Raw genomic sequence first — 18,016 nt, 5'->3', positions numbered from 1 at the left:
ATAATATATTTAAAGATTTGTTTAAAACGTCTATATTTTGCTCTTTGACATGTTCGATGTGGACCCGTTGTGCGATAATTTTATTTTCAATAACATCACGGAAAATAGTGAATACTTTTTTAATTTATCGATGTAAAATGATAAATTGAAAAGGAATACGTATTTCCGACATTGTCAAATGTGATAGATTAAATAAATGAATGATATTACAGGTAGGTCCATAAAAATATATACTATTTTGCCCGACCGAAGTCGTCTGTCTACCAGTTTGTCCGACCGTCAGATAATATGTCCACTTGTTACGACCGACAATAAAATGTCTGTCTCAATGTTATGCCCGAACGAAGTAAGTCTGTCCAACTTTTTCTATGCGAGGCTTTGCGCAAAGCTTGTTCTTATTCATAGTGCGAAGCAAACTCTAGTAGTCGTGTTTAATTGTGTGTTTGAATTACTTTTCTAAAGTACTTGTGGCCGAACTGGTGAAAACTTGAACTATCGTATATAAATCGACTAATTCAATGTTCGCCCGTAACATTGGGTCGCCTGTAACATTTACACTTACCGAGACAGACGTGGAAGCATCCTTCTTCTTTGGCGCCATCTCTGCTGCTGACCAAATTTCGGCAATCATGTTATTCGTATCATGTGGAAACCAACCGGAACTTGGCAAATCCGATGACGGAATATAAACCAGATGACGTGTAGCGATCAGAAAAGTTAAATTATGATCGACAATTCGCCCGTAACAGTGGGACAGAGTTTTCTATAGACGTTTATGATTTGCATTTATTTTCTGTGGTTGCAAACCTGTTTTGATTTCATGTTTAGGTTTAACATACATTGATCACCAACTTTCATTCTGCTTCCGAAGTAACTTTCTGTGGTTTCAGAATTCGTTACAAAATGATGTTTTTGTTCACCACCCATCGAGGACAGACATTGTTACGTCCGACACTTGTCAAATTAATTGTACATTTGTATTAATTTTTTTTTTTTTTTCAATTTTTTTTTTATTGAAATCTGTTAAAGTACAAAGGTACCTGTTACATTCTGTTAAAATCGTACATTAATATTGAACTGAATGTGGAATACAGCCTACAGATTGGAGGTATGCACAGACATGTAACAAACAGAACTCAGAAAACACACTTGTTTTAATTTAAAAATTCTTTTATTTAATTTATATACATTGTTTAAAAAGCTCAAAATATGTTTACTATCTCCAAAATTCATGATGTATCCAATGTAGTTCAGATTTTGCAGATACTCTCCTTGGAATTAAATTTACAACTGTTTGAAATTCATAGGTATCAAAGTGGGCACTCTAGTGAATAAGGACTCATATTGTTTTCCCCCTATTTGGCAAACAACAAGACTACGAAAGATACTAGAATTGCTAGAAACAGCTGCACAACACACAAAACCAGATACAGTGATCGCTCGCTATTGCGCTACCAATGGGGTCCAAATAATTGGTGGGCGTTATAGACGATGAGCCGTTTAACCGAGGCCGAGGCGGGGGAGCGCGCTCGGCAAATCTCAAATCATCAATAGGCCTATGTGTTTATCTCACGTCACGTCAAAATAGTATATATTTTTATGGACCTAGATCTACCTGTAATATCATTCATTTATTAAATCTGTCATATTTCACAATGTCTGAAATACGTATTCCATTCTAATTTATCATTTTTTATCAATAAATTAAAAAATTATTCACTATTTCCCGCGATGTTATTGAAAATAAAATTCTCGGACAACAATTTCGACAACGGGTCCGCATCGAACATGTCAAAGAGCAAAATAAAGACTATTTTAAGCAGATCTTTAAATATATTATACAAAGTGATAAATAAAATCAACAAAAATATATCTAAAAGTAATCAAACTTACATCTAAGTTATTATTTCCATCGTTTCGTGCGATCGCGTGTAATGTAAGTCAAATGACATCTCGGCTTTCGTCGCCTTGAATTCTCGGCTCGGACACAACGTTTAATGCAAAAATATATGCATGAAAAATCTTTGTCACAGCTCGTAACCTAGCACGATACATTCGCAAAGTTCCATATTTTTAATATATATCGTGATTTCCTGCTTAAAACGTTCAGAATAACACGATTTAACAAAAAATCTTTCGCTAACTTCTGAAATTTATCAAACACGAGCTTTGTATCACAGCTTGATTGGCTGCCTGAGGTCACGTGCTCAAAATTGACCAATCACGAAACTTGTAGCAGATTTCGGCAAGAAAGCGTCATTAGAAACAAATTTTAATCCAATGAAATCGCTTGTTATAACTATGGGGAAAAAACAGGCGATGTTACGAAAGCGCGATTACGAAATGAATGACCGCCGTGTTGTGACAGCAACTACATGTGTGTGACAGTTTAGCCTTAAATTGGATTGCCCACTAATTAAGAATATAAACTTCACTTGTGGTTCTCTTTTATTGCATGCATGCGCTTCTAAGATCAAAGGATGTATAGTGTGAAAACTTAACTAGTAGAACAATCGTATTTCCGGGACCTGCCGCGGATGTTTTCAAACAGATTATTAGAACTCCATTCAGCGATAAACCGTTGATTATGCAATGAGAAGCGTTATGTGCAAATAAACAACGAACAACAATACAATCATGTCTGTGTAAAACTCTCAGTATTAAAAGTGTACATAAATTTTGGGAGCCATGCGTTACCGCGCGTAATAACCGAAGTAGCGCTTTATCGAAGAGCGCAATAGCGAGCGATCACTGTAGATATGGAAAGTCTATGTTTTGGATCCCAATGGTAGAAGGAGACGAATTGTCTTTGCGCGTGGAAGAAACAAAAACGTTCTACAACAACGAGAACAAAAAAATAGAATACAATCCACTAGTTGTAGAAAAAACACAAAACCAAGAACTACTAGCAGCAAATACAAAGATAGACAAATTCGAAGAAGAATTGGATGCTTCTTCCATGCAATATATGGAAAGTGTAATAGTCAGGCTCGGTCGAAAACGATCAAGACCTTCGGTTTTCGTCCACGTTCCCACGATCGTTTGAAGTTTTAATAGTTATTAAATATATGATTATTTATTATTACATACACGTCTTGTGTGTAAAAACTATGTATATTGTACGTATTAGATCAAATAAATGTTTCATAGTAATATTTAACAGTTATAGTTAGCTCCAGTGATCGGCTCAAATAGTCCCGCGATCTACTGGTGCTTACGTCATCAAAAGTTGGGTAGTTTATTCCGGAATTGTTTCATGCTCTAAATCCACTAAAGTAAATATATTTATTCCAAAATACTTACGTAAACACCTTCCTGGACATGTTATTGAGTAGATTACATCCATCCTAGATAATGTCACGTCGTATATTTGGTGTTTAATCGCATTCTTCTCGCTCTAACTTTTGGCGTCTTCTGCTACATGTATTTCCGGAAGTGACGTCACCACGAATATAATCTCGTTCCAAATCAGTTGCAGAAATAACAGACTCAACGTAAGTTGTAGTTTTTGGTCCAGCGAGTTTTTAGAAATTTTATAATGATTCCATAGACTTGTTTACAGTTTTTTTAATAACAATTACCGTGCAGCATTATTGGCTCTGCCTTTGCGCATAGTAATTATTCTTTTTCGAGTAGATTAAATAGAATTTGTAGAAATTAATTATCTAGAATCTAACTGTCAAAACTGACAAGCGTTAAAAATAGAGTACGACTTGCAGTTAGTTCATGTACATATTGAAATTGTAAATGTCATTATTAATAAGAACAACAACAAGTAAAGATTTCAATTGATTTTTATTATTTGTTATAGTTTTCTTTTACATCCATTTTAACAATATCTCTTGGAAACTGACGGTTGGGATGGGACTGAAAACATCCTGACAACCACGTTTTCCCCACCCCCAACCCGTTACAGTTTAATGGTGTCAGAAGTGGGATATGTCTTTTTGGATAAATGGAAATAATGTTGAAACTTTACTTAACTTATTTGTGTAGTAATGGATCATTATCAAAACAGTTTTTCTGATAAACTTTATGCAATGGAAGGCCCTGCAACTAATTTAAGGTCCCATAGACATCAAATTGTGGATAACCTACTTGTAAGACAACAGGTCGCGAGTGAAAGTCGCAGACCAATGGCAGATGGTTACCATGAGGAAGGTGCAGCCAGAGAAAATAGCGCCAGGTTTGTTGATCCGAGTAAGTCCTTCAGTGAAGGAGATTTACATGGTCATGGCCGGCAGCAAAGTTTTCAGGGCAATTCGCAGTCACTGGACTCGAGCAGGCACTACTCACCATCTTTGTATGACAATGTGTTATATAGACCTATTGGTAGGAATGACCAGCAGAATGATCAGAATGAGACTAACATGGTTAACATCATGGCACAGCTCTCAAACACAGTTTTGAGCTTAGCCGAGCGGGTTAACGCCATGGATGTCAGACGACCTGATTCCAGAGCTACTCCTGTGGCGCGGATCTCCTTGCACTTGCCAAAGTTCAGTGGTAAGGGGGATTATGCTGCCTTCGAGGCTCAGTTCAGGAATGTCGCTAGACAGTCACAATGGACTGACCAGCAGTGTGCAGATATGCTGGGATGCGCTCTGGAAGGAGCAGCACAGGTTTTTTATGCAAGGTTACCTGAGTGAAGTCGCTACGACTACCAATGGCTTGCCGGTACTCTTCGGAGACGGTACGGTAGAAGTTTCCCTGATGTTAAGCAGGAAGAATTACTCAACCGGAACCGCAAGCCTGGGGAGTCAATAGCAGACTTGAGAGACGATGTTTGGCGACTTGTCCAGGAAGCCTATCCTGATCTGGATGATGGCCTCCAGGAGAGATTGGCGCTAGATGCTCTCAAAAGAGCCGTAGACAAAGATCTCCGTCTCCCATTCCTTGACAAGAGTGTTTGCACGCTACAAGGAGCGGTTGATGTTGCAGAGATGTACGAGTCTGTGTTGGGCGGGCCAAACTGTCGGACCACTCAGCGATCTGTGAGAGCCACTGCATATCCACAACCTGCAGTGAGAAAAGTACATTTTGAGTCGCCGGAGAGAATTGTTGAGAATAAACTCGATGTTTTTTCAAAACAGCTGGCAGACTTGCAAAAGACGGTTGAGAGATTGTCTCAAGTACAAGAAAAATCGCATTATAGGGCTGATGAAAGTCATAGCCCCATGAGACAAAACAATGCAATGAGCCAGACTCCTTATGGCAGTCCGGGGCGTACCAAAAATAGAGGCATGCGCAGAGCTCAGAGTCCATCTAGGCGTGACAACAGAGCAAATTCATTTTGTTCAAACTGTCATAAACCTGGACATTGGACATCGCAGTGTGTGAATCAGTCACCTGGTAGAGCAGTTCTGCAGCAAGCACAGGGAAACGCCAAACCACCATCTCGGACTTAGGTCGAGATTTGGTGGATGACAATGTTATGTTGAACCCTAAGCTAATAGACTCAAGTGGTCAACTGGAAGAGGATAAGATTGCAGCAGAGGCGCAACCACACTATTCTCTCACAGCTGATTCACAGCGAGCTATTGCAATGATGAGACCTTGTTTTAAAATAGGCGATGAAGGCCAGTTAGTGAATGTAAAACTTGGTAACACTTACTTTACCTTGTTAGTTGACACTGGTAGCCAGGTGTCTTTGTTATCTCCTAGATCTTACAAGCGTCTTCCTCGTTCTGTCGCACTTAGTCCGATTGCTTTGTCATTGGAAGCCGTTAATGGAACTTTGTTTCCTGTGAACGGAATATTCAAGGCACTGCTGACTATAAGTGAGGACATGGAACCTACTCAGGAAGAATTTCTTGTAGCTGAGATTGAGAACTCGTTCGAAGTTGATGGTATTTTGGGCATGGACATACTCACTGCTCTAGATCAAATTACAGGGAGTTTGGTTACCTACTTTTGCAGCTGATAGAACTGCAATAGTAGCTGATGATACCTTGGTCCCACCTCAGTCAGTGTCTTATGTTAAACTGTCCTTACCTGATAATCAACAGAACACTAAGAATGTTCTTTTGGAGCCATGTAAGGAGATTTTAGTTCAAAGTGGTCTTCTCATGGGTAATGGTATTGTCAACAGGGCTAGAGCAGCTTATGTTAAAGTCATTAATGTGACAGATAACCCAATTACTCTTACCTCTGGTAGGATTTTGGCTCAATGTCAAAGTGTTACTTTGCCTTCAAACAAAAAGGTCAAGAAAATTGCAAAACTTAATGTCCAAAGTGCAGTAATTCCTGAGTATCTTAAAGATCTCTTTGACAGAAGTAAATCTAATCTTAATGTATCTCAAAAGGAGAAATTGGAAGATGTCCTTTCTTCTTATAAAAATACTTTTGCTAAGAATGACGATGATTTGGGGCGCACTGGTTTGGTCAAGCACACTATCAATACAGGTGATGCTAAACCAATTAAGCAGGCCCCTAGACGCCAGGCACTTGCAAAACGTGAAGCAGAGCAAAAAGAAGTTGCTCGGATGTTAGAGCAAGGTGTAATCACACCCTCTACTAGTCCTTGGGCTTCACCAACTGTATTAGTGCAGCGTAGTGATGGCCGTTACAGATTTTGTTGTGACTATCGTTTGTTGAATCTTTCAAGCAAGAAAGATTCATACCCTCTACCGAGAATAGAAGACTGTCTTGATAGTCTAGGTGGTGCAAAACTGTTCTGCACGATGGACTTACAAGCAGGGTATTGGCAGGTAGAGATGGACCCTAAAGATCGTGAAAAGACCGCATTTGTCACAAGATCTGGGTTATATGAGTGGACAGATATGCCATTCGGTCTGTGCAATGCACCAAGTGTTTTTGAGCGTTTGATGGAGACAGTGCTCAGAGGTCTTCAATGGGAAGACTGCCTCTGTTTTCTTGATGACATAATTGTCTTTGGGACAGACTTTGAGCAATGCCTTGAACGATTCAAAATGGTCTTGGACAGACTTACCGCAGCTGGGTTGAAGCTGAAGCCTAAAAAATGTCACTTATTTCAGACAAAAGTGAACTTTTTAGGGCATGTGATTTCAGCAGATGGTGTCCACACACAACCTGAAAAAATAGAAGCTGTAAAAGGATGGCCTACACCAAAATGTCGCAAAGATGTTTTGAGGTTTTTAGGTTTAGCAAACTATTACAGGCGATTTGTTGAAAACTTTTCGAAGATTGCAAAACCATTAACAAGACTGACTAGTGAACTAGTAGAATTCCAGTGGAGTAGTGAAGCAGACAAAGCTTTTATGAGCTTAAAGGTCGCTCTTACTTCCGCTCCGATTCTTGGTTTTCCTCAAACAGAAGGCCAAATTATCATTGACACTGATGCTTCAGGTGAAGGACTAGGCGCAGTTTTGGCACAAATGCAAGAAGGTCGTGAAGTAGTTCTGGGGTACCTCAGTAAGACTCTCTCCGCAGCAGAGAGGAACTACTGTGTTACTCGACGTGAACTTCTTGCAGTAGTGACTGCTTGCCGGTACTGGCATCCCTATTTATTTGGACGGCCTGTCATTATTAGAACCGATAATTCTGCTGTGGTTTGGGCCAAGTGGATTAAGAAACCTGTAAATCAGATGGCCAGGTGGTTACAAGAACTGAGCAATTATGACTTAAATGAAGTTCATAGACCTGGGCGCATTCATTGGAATGCAGACGCCCTAAGTCGCCGACCTTGTGTACCATGTCCTCAATGCAAACGAGAAGATGGACCTTGCAGCAAACAATGCGCCCGCCCGGATTCATCTCCAAGCATTTGTGGTGTAGTGACTAGGTCCAAGTCGGCAAAGGCTGGGAGTATGATCCAAACTGCCGTTCATTATGAACAATTGTCTCCAGATGAAATGAAAAATCTTCAGTTGGCTGATGATGATATTGCACTCATCTACGAGGCCAGAGCTAATAATGTCAAACCACAGTGGAAAGAGGTGTCCGCCACCTCAAGTGCTTGTAAGGCTCTGTGGGGACAATATGATCGGTTGTCTATAAGACAAGTGGTACTCCATAGGAGGTGGGAGAACAAAGATGGCAGACGATGGCACTGGCAGATTGTCATGCCAACTTGTAAACGTCGCCTGATCCTCACCCATAATCATGATTCTCCTTTAGGAGGTCACCTGGGGGGTGCAGAAAACTCTCCAAAAAATCCAACAGTCTTATTATTGGATTGACATGAAAAGAGACATTAGACAACATTGTACCAAATGTGACAAGTGTGCTGCTCGGAAAAGACCCTCGAAGCAGAGAGCACCTATGAAGCAGTATGTAACTGGCTCACCTATGGAGCGACTTACTACTGACATTATGGGGCCGCTTGATCATACACAGTCTGGTAACAAGTTCATTTTGGTGGTTACAGATGTCTTTACAAAGTGGACTGAGGCCTACGCCATGCCAAACATTGAGGCTAAAACAGTAGCCAAGAAGATAGTGGAAGAGTGGGTTTGTCGCTTTGGTACACCTGCACTAATACACAGTGACCAGGGCAGACAATATGAGGCTACTCTCTTCCAAGAATTCTGTAAGTTGCTTGGCATTGTGAAAACAAGGACAACAGCCCTTCGACCGCAAGCCAATGGCCAGGTTGAGCGTTTTAACCGTACCTTGGGTGCCATGCTCTGCATATATGCAGATGGGAAACCAAAATCATGGGACAAGCACCTTCCCTATGTCATGGCAGCTTACAGATCTTCTAGACATGAGTCTACTGGTTTTACGCCAAATGAACTTACATTCGGTAGGGAAGTCCGGTTACCAATCCAACTTATTACCGGAAACCCAAATGAAAATGCTCAGAAGCATGACGAGTATGTTGAGAAACTCAGGGAGAGGTTTGAATATGCCTTTGAGTCTGCCCGCCGTAGCCTTAAGCATTCTTCCGAAATCCGGAAGAAAAGGTACGATGTGGGAACTAAAGAGTTTCGACTAAAGGTTGGACAACCAGTGTGGTTATATAATCTTGGGAAGAACCTCCCGTCCAGCAGGAAGTTCATTACTCGCTGGAAGAAGGGATGGGTGGTCATCAAACAGATTGATGATGTGACTTACCGTATACAGGATGGTTCAAATAACTCACCTCGGGTTGTCCATGTTGACAGACTTCTGCCCTATGAGGGAGATGATCCTCCAACATGGTGGACTTCTCAGTAATTCTCACATACTGTTAGTGTACTGTTATTCCAAATGAATCTGAAAACAATTATATTTCACTTGTTTTCCTACATATTGTCAGAGCCCTTTATACTTTAGTTTCATGAAGATATGAATATTACGGTTGCATTGTGGATGCAACAGATCAAAATGTGATCTAGAGAATGTCTTGCACAAAAGTTGAATGTTAAACAACATATCTTTTAAGTGGTAAAGATTTAAAATTTAGGCTTGATGTAAGCTTTCTAAACTATTTACTGGATATGGTTGGTTGGTATGGGATTCACTCTAGTTCTCACTGAGGAAGCTGATGATGGATCATGATTCCTAGGATGTATCTAGAATATAGAAAAGTGATAAGCACTGTTGAAGTTACAACATATCTCATGCAGGCGTTACTTACTCCTTATTTGCAGTCAGAAGGATGGCTGACATTCTCACCCTGGATGTTGATGAAGAGGAGATCAAGCAATGGGGATCGGTGCATCCAGAGGTGATGGAGGGGGCGCCAGGAATGAAATTTATTAAATTCATACCAAATATGGACTGCCCTGCCTGCCTTGACACTAAGACATTTGCATCGCGATGTGACTTTGAAGAACATTGGGCGCGAACGCATCACAGGGTGCATAAATCATTTGCTTGCCCTGTAAAGAAGTGTCAGGATTGTCGCTCTTCACTAAAAAGTTTAAAATACCATATTGGGCACAAGCATTTAAATTCAAATGTTATTACCTCTCAGGTTGATAAGCTTTGCGCAGATGTGACTGTTGAAGTGGAACGAAATGAAAATTTCGTTGACCCTGGGGTTTACTGTTTGTCCTGGCAGACATGGCGTCCCCGGGGCAAGAGGGCGGGTAAGAAGGGGAAATCAGCGAAAGCATCTTCCTCTTGCTCTGCCCTGTCTGTCCAAACGTCACAGACTGTCACGGAACATAAGAAAGTAATTGATTCAGTTCCTCTCAAATGTTCACTCCCAAATATGCCATCTGTGTCCGATCTGCAGATGGAAATTGCAGCTCTAAGAGAGCGCAATACTGTGATGCAGCAGGCTCTTGCCGCTCGCCATGGGGCACACTGGCCTACCTGTCTGGATATCCCACAAACAGGCCCCAGCTTGATGAATTTATCGCCAAGGGCTGGGAGGCAATGGCCGTGCTACAGTCTGCCGAGGGTAGGCGATTTCAGCAGCAGCTTGACCAGCGTCGCGCTGCTGACGCCTTCATCCGAGGTATGGCACATGGCAGTGGCAGTCAGCCGGCATAATAATGTGTCTTGGAGAGGAAGTTTCCTTCTAATTTTTCTTGTAATTTCTTTTTATGAAGGCTCTTATCTTTTCTTTCATTGATCATCTTATGTTTTCTCTCTTGATTTCTTTGAGATGTATTCTTGTGTTCATTGATTCATGTGGAAAACAGTCTGACCCTTATCCTGGAAAAGGACAGAACATTCTATTCAAGAACTGTGTGTGAAGAAACTGAACTGTGTTTTCAAGAACCAAAGATTGTGTGTTTCACAGACTGATAATTGTGCTTCACTGACATATTTCCTGGTGAAGAATTACCTTATTATAATAATAAGAATGAGTTTTCATATCTAAGGATATTAATTCTTGGATTTCCATTTCTTGGGATACATGTAAGTATTATAACGGTGTCTATTGATAATCAACAAGGTAAGAAGTTATAATTGAATGTAAATGATGTAATATAACATTTAATAAGTTGAATTATTGTTATCTTGCACAACAAACCCTGTTCTTTAACTGCAGTTGTAAGGGCTAACTGCAAGAAAAAAACCAAACATGAATATTTATAGTGGTATAAATATTAACAGGATGAATTTTTTTTTATGTAAAAATGTTAACTCGGGACGAGTCTTCTTTTAAAAAAGGGGCTATTGTAATAGTCAGGCTCGGTCGAAAACGATCAAGACCTTCGGTTTTCGTCCACGTTCCCGCGATCGTTTGAAGTTTTAATAGTTATTAAATATATGATTATTTATTATTACATACACGTCTTGTGTGTAAAAACTATGTATATTGTACGTATTAGATCAAATAAATGTTTCATAGTAATATTTAACAGTTATAGTTAGCTCCAGTGATCGGCTCAAATAGTCCCGCGATCTACTGGTGCTTACGTCATCAAAAGTTGGGTAGTTTATTCCGGAATTGTTTCATGCTCTAAATCCACTAAAGTAAATATATTTATTCCAAAATACTTACGTAAACACCTTCCTGGACATGTTATTGAGTAGATTACATCCATCCTAGATAATGTCACGTCGTATATTTGGTGTTTAATCGCATTCTTCTCGCTCTAACTTTTGGCGTCTTCTGCTACATGTATTTCCGGAAGTGACGTCACCACGAATATAATCTCGTTCCAAATCAGTTGCAGAAATAACAGACTCAACGTAAGTTGTAGTTTTTGGTCCAGCGAGTTTTTAGAAATTTTATAATGATTCCATAGACTTGTTTACAGTTTTTTTAATAACAATTACCGTGCAGCATTATTGGCTCTGCCTTTGCGCATAGTAATTATTCTTTTTCGAGTAGATTAAATAGAATTTGTAGAAATTAATTATCTAGAATCTAACTGTCAAAACTGACAAGCGTTAAAAATAGAGTACGACTTGCAGTTAGTTCATGTACATATTGAAATTGTAAATGTCATTATTAATAAGAACAACAACAAGTAAAGATTTCAATTGATTTTTATTATTTGTTATAGTTTTCTTTTACATCCATTTTAACAATATCTCTTGGAAACTGACGGTTGGGATGGGACTGAAAACATCCTGACAACCACGTTTTCCCCACCCCCAACCCGTTACAGAAAGAATGCACAAAAGCATTGGATATGGAAGGAGAATATACATATAGAAAATTTGCCAAAAGTATATTTCAAGGATTGGAAAGGACTATTCTGTTTCTACAAACAACAGATGGATCGGAAATTCCAGTATATGAAACATTTTTGCAAGAAGAAGTTGCAAAATTGGATCCCTAGGATACATATACAGCACCAATACTATGCAAAATAGGAAGAGAAAAGAGAACAATGTATAGGAAAAAAGATAGATTGGTATCTATATCTGCAAAACACTAGTACGCAAACATACCACAAGGTAAAACAAGTCTAGAGTACCCTCTTCTATTTGTAGCAATATACAACTTTCCTCCATATTTTTCCCTACCCCAAACATTCTCTTCCTCTTCTTCTCCAAGGTATCCATCTATTTCCCATCCCCCTTCTCCACAAGGATGCTTTCTGTGTTTCTCTATGTATTCTTTTGCAGTATATACATGTTTTTCATTTCCAAAATCATAATTCTTCCAATCTTCTACACAAAATCTTCTCGGCATAAAATGTCCTTGGACATATTCCATCGTTGTTTCTATTCTATTCTATACTCACACGCAAAAGAAACGCAAGTCAAGTATGCAATATACATGTTTATTTGTTTTCAACAGTAACGACAAGAAATACTAATAGGACAAGATTGACAAAAATTTGACTGAAGACAGTTTAATGGATTAAAAGGCAGATGACATAATTGTTTTTTTCAAATGTTAAGGGCTTACACAGTTTCGGGTCAATACTCAAAATGTCAGTCAATACCTGGTGTGACCACCATTAGCATTGATCACTGCCACACATCTCCTGTACATTGAGTGGATCAGACGATTTGTGAAGGCCCTAGGGATACTCCTGCACACATCCAGAGCAGCTGTGCGTAGTTCATCGGCAGTTGTATGGACAGGGTGCACATTGTGCAGACGCCTTTGAACCTCATCCCACAAGTGTTCGATGGGGTTCAGATCAGGGCTGAGGGCTGGCCACGGTAGAACACGGATGTTGTGTTGTTGCAGAAAGGCCATGGTAGCTCTGGCAACATGTGGACGAGCGTTGTCCTGCTGGAAAATGTGTTGTTGATGTTGTGCAAAAAATGGAACAACGTGTGGTCTGATCACTTGGTCGATATGCCGCTGAGCAGTGACGCCGCGTCCTCGACCTTGACCAACATTCAGAAAGCACATGGGTCCAAGTCTCGCATTAAGTCCAATCCCTGCCCATATCATGACGCTAGGTCCACCCCATGGATCCCTTTCCACAACTTTTCTGTCAGCGAAACGATCACCCTGACGCCTCACTTGCAGTTAGGAACGGAAGTCGCTGGTGTTGACGGGTAATCTGCCGATCTTGTCGAGGTGTGGTGACCCTAGGATGACCTCTCCGAGGCAGGTCATCTGTGGTCTGTGTAGCATTGTATCGATGCAGGAGACCGTAAATTGTGGTTATGTTAACGTTGAAATGACGGGCAACATCTTTGACAGACTCTCCAGCTTCCAAACGTCTGATAGCCTGGTTTCTCTGAATTTGAGTTAGGCGTGGCATTGTTGACCAAGGAGTGGTAGGTCCAAGAATCGGCCACAGTTTTATACCCACTACAGTTCGTGACAGTTCGTGCATTTTCAATTTTGCGAGAAATGGGTGCATGATACCGACATATTCATTGAAATGATGCGTTTTGGTGATTCGTTTTTTAAGTTGCATTTTTACTCGGGGCTTCCAAAATGAAACCAAAAATATTGATAACACCATCAGGCTTCACTACATGCTAAAACTCATATCAATTTATGGTTCCGTGTTTGTTACCTATTTGCTTAAAACCACTTGCGTTTCTTTTGCGTGTGAGTACAAATCGTGATCCTTGCGGGTTACAAATTGTATGTACAGTATAAATCATTGAATATATGCTTTGGTGTTTTGTGATTTTTTATTTTTCAGGTTTTCCCAGATTGAGTCCCTTTTGGAGGGATGATGAGCTCATCTGTAGAGACGTTTTAGTCTTCATATATAAAGTCACCATTAGAGCGGACGTTCATAAAACTAAGATCGGTGTCCTGAACCTTCATTCCGCTCACTTCTCTGCTTTGGGTATATGTGATGTAGGGTTTTGGTTCGAAGGTCCTTGCTATAGAATATTGTTGATCATTCCTCTTCTCATCTTGGTTCGTTTTCTGCACTCGAATGTGTTTGATAACCTTGATGAAACGTGAAAAGAGTTACCAAACCTGGCTGACTCTATGGTTCATGGGAGATAGTGTTTTGTTTTGTTTGGAGAATCGAAGCCTATCCAGGATAGATTTTAAGTCGTGGTATTCAGAAAACAATATAATAAGCGCTTTTTGCATATTTTGATTTTTGATCAAGCTATAACTTTTGACCTTTACATATTCATGTTTTTCTTGTTCTTAATGTGTTTGCCATCACAGTTGTGTTTTTTCAAGCAAGTGCTTGTGAAATATATCAGAAACTTCATACCTGATATACCTCCTATATACCCCTGTGTAATTTTTCTAACGTATGATTGGATGACATTGAAGTCATTTGAACAAGGCATAAGAAAAATGAATATGTATAGATGGAATTTGATTATTTTTGGTTGATGCTAAATAATGAAATGGTCGTGAATTGTAAATATTTCATTCAGAAAGTATTGGCAGGTTCATATGGAGTCTTCGTATTTGTAACATCACACAAGTTTGCAACTTTATGTTCTCGCATGTGATTGGATGATGTTGAAGGTCAAGGTCCCAAATAAGGTTGAGTACACAATATCTTGGGAGTTCATGGCTAACATTGACATCAAAGTCATTAAAGTGGTAATGACTTTATTAAAGTAACGACTTTCTGTTTGAAAGTTATCTTGCATTGGGCATCTGTTGTCTAAAACAGATGTTATGTTGTTAAAGGGGAAGTGTACACGCAAAAATCGCTTTCTTTCTTTTTCTAAACAAAACGCAATTTTAGAATTAGTTAGTATCCGTGTTTGAAAATATACGCTCATTTTTTTCACAGTGAAAGTAGGAAGCTCACAATAGTGTGAAAATGATATGCCGTTATGAGGCCTTCGTTTTTCGAGCTAAACAGGCCTGAGTTATCCCCCTTAGATTATGACGTAATTGGTGCCAATTCAACTGGGTCCCTGTCTATTCTGAACGCAAAAGATATCAAGTACCAGTTTTCGGTAAAACAACATGGCCTACGACACACTCCGGCGCAGTGGTGACTCAGCATAACACTATGCTGGCTGGCATCTGAGACGCTAGAATCACACACCTGTACCTACACCACGTGAAGCGGCTCTAACAAAGCATGATGACGTCATAATGTTTATCAATTGGCACCAATGACGTCATATTGCAAGGGGCATAAGCGATGGTGTTTTTGTTATGGAAATAGAACACTTGGTAAATGTGAAAAATATAAATCGTTTTAATGCAAAACATATGTTAATTAATTGTGATATTTTTATATTTTTGTCTATAACACTTCTAGGTTAACACTTTTATTGTGGAAAAAGTACAAAAAAATTAGGTTCATTTCCGTGTGAACTTGCCCTTTAAACCATCAGTGCTTATGACTTTCATATTAATGTAGCTAGTTCGATCTTGCATTTCTTTCCCAGAGTAACCACAAGATAAGTAGCAGGTTCAGTAAATGGTGTACTTGAGTAGCCATAGGCAAAACAATGACATGAACTCCATGCGTGTTACTGTACTGTCCCTTTACCTGGGATAACACAGTACAGGCTCAGGTCCAGACTCTTATATGTTTGCAAAAGGTACACAATAGATTCTTGCAGCAGGTTTAATTGACATCAACCATCAGCTGCTTCATACACATATTCTAATGCTTCAAAGGAGTTTTGTCTGTTTAAAAAAAGTACTGCTTTGAGCATGTGTTTTCCGAAATTAGGAGTGTTCTCATTTAACCAGAAGCACTCATGACTTTTTTGACATAACTAGAGGCATAGGCTTTACTGTTTTCCAAATTGTACTGCTTTGGGCACGTGTCAACTGTCACTCTATGTGGTAAAGTTAAAATGGTTCTTCAACGTCACTTCTTTCCTGTGTGTGCTAGAGTCAACGCCTGTTTTTTTAATGTCATCTAGCACCTGGTATAAGGTAGTCATACTGTTTATTAATTTCTTCAGAAATGTTATTAGGATCTGGCTGGATACATGAGTATAAGAGTTTGTTTTTTGTGTATTTCTCACTGTTGCGTCCTCCACTTCCCCGCTGACATGCCAGAAGTGTGGCCAGTTCATGCTTACTGGAGATCCACATAACTTCTGTTGGAAGTATAGAGAGGCTTCACGTACGGGAGAGGCAAAATGTGACATGTGTTCTCCCCTATCAAAGTCCTTCTTCATGAAGTTAGATGCCTCCATACTCACGGCAAAGCGCAAGGAGGCCTCGAAGAAGAAAGTCGACTCTATCTTATCGTCCCCTAAGGAGACGATCTCTATGCCTTCGACCCCTTCGACTCCCCAATCACTTCTAGCCTTTGGATTTGAAGTCAGTGATCTGGAGACTTCTCGCCCAACAGGCCTCCAATTGAAGAGATGATAAACACCTGTCTGGCGGCCATTAGTTCAGAAGTAGATCAACTGAAGAAGTGGCAGGCTCAGAAGTCTTCCCCGGCCAAGAGGCCAGACGAGGTTAAGCAGTCGTCAAAGCCTAAGTCATCAACGAAGTTTAGCATGCCTAGATCTCGACTTCCAGATGATCACCAGGGTAGTGCCAAGAACGCCTTACCCCGAGCTGAGCCGCCGAAGAAACCATTCAAACCAGCACGGGCCATTCCGAAACGTCTGCTACCGTTATCAGAGCAAGCCAGTCACTACATGACTCCTGCACGGGCTCCCTGGGAGTGGTTAGCCAAGCCAACGATCCCGCACGGACCACGGATGGCACAAGGAGAGAGCTTGGCCTTCACGTCACCAGGCCAGCCGTCTGGATCCTGTTACACCAGACCCTCAGCAACCGCATCGGCAAGTTACACCTCCAAGATCCTAGACCTAGATCCTAGATCCTAAACCAAATGAACGACACGCAGAAGCTCCGTCACGATGAACGGCTTCTACTCCCAGCTATGAGGAAGAAGTTGTATCAGATGCATGCATCACCATTCCCGGGGTCACAGCCACTGGATGACGAGTTCAGCAAGCTGGTTAAGAATCCTAACACCAAACACATGCTCCTGGCCAGCCGAGTTAAGGATTTAACTACGGTTAACAAGTACTCCATAGACATTGGCAGGTATCTCAGTTGGGTTCATCGCAGGAATCTGACATGCTACGCCACCTCTACCAACGTCTTTTGTCTTTTGATGATGTCCCAGCAGAAACTCTGATGTCCATCCAAACAGACCAAGTGGGACTTATGCACTCTGCTACACACAATTTGCCGCATGCAGCAGGATATGCTATCTACGCAGGCCTGGACTGCTTCAACATCAACAACTCCTGTCTCAAGTCAGATCAAGGGCTGTCTCCAAGCATGCCAAGCAGAAGGTCATGTCACAGCCAGTCACATCATGGACGGTCTTTCACAACAAGCTGGGCCAATCAGGAGGAGTCAGACAGGACACGACAAAGAGATTTCAAGTGTCTATGATCAACCTGGCAGTCAAGGCACATTGACCGCAGTAACTGCCTAAACCATCACGAGAACCGGCCAGGAATTCCTCTTTCCACGAACCACCGCGAAAGAAGTATATCTCATCAGCAAAGGGATTCCTACCCGGCATCCCCGCGTTATGACAACTCAGACTCCGGGGATCTTGCCATAGAGGTTTCAAGTCTGGAGGTCGCAGGGATAGAAGATGACCCTTCCAGGCATCACAGTTCCTATCATTCTGGTTTTGTCTACGGATAAAGATACACAACTTCCCCCATTCAACACAACGCCTTCTCAGGGTCCAGTGGGAGGGCTTCTTTTGTCATTCGCCGAAAATTGGATGCACATTACGACCGACAACTGGATTTTAGACGTTATCCATCACAAGCAACATATTCT

At 40.6% G+C, this 18,016-nt stretch overlaps 1 protein-coding gene across 4 annotated transcripts in view; it reads left to right on the top strand.

Moving 5' to 3' along the window:
- The window catches only part of LOC124118346 (protein O-mannosyl-transferase TMTC2-like), a 475,717-nt gene that overhangs the window by 50,207 nt on the left and 407,494 nt on the right, over nt 1–18,016 (top strand). The window lies entirely within an intron of this gene.

This window comes from Haliotis rufescens, unplaced genomic scaffold (genome assembly GCF_023055435.1).
Source record: "Haliotis rufescens isolate VD_foot unplaced genomic scaffold, xgHalRufe1.0.p SCAF_5, whole genome shotgun sequence".
Classification (NCBI taxonomy): Eukaryota; Metazoa; Mollusca; class Gastropoda; order Lepetellida; family Haliotidae; genus Haliotis; species Haliotis rufescens.
The sequence above is the reverse complement of the archived record's forward strand: the minus strand, read 5'-3'. Positions and strand labels throughout refer to the sequence as shown.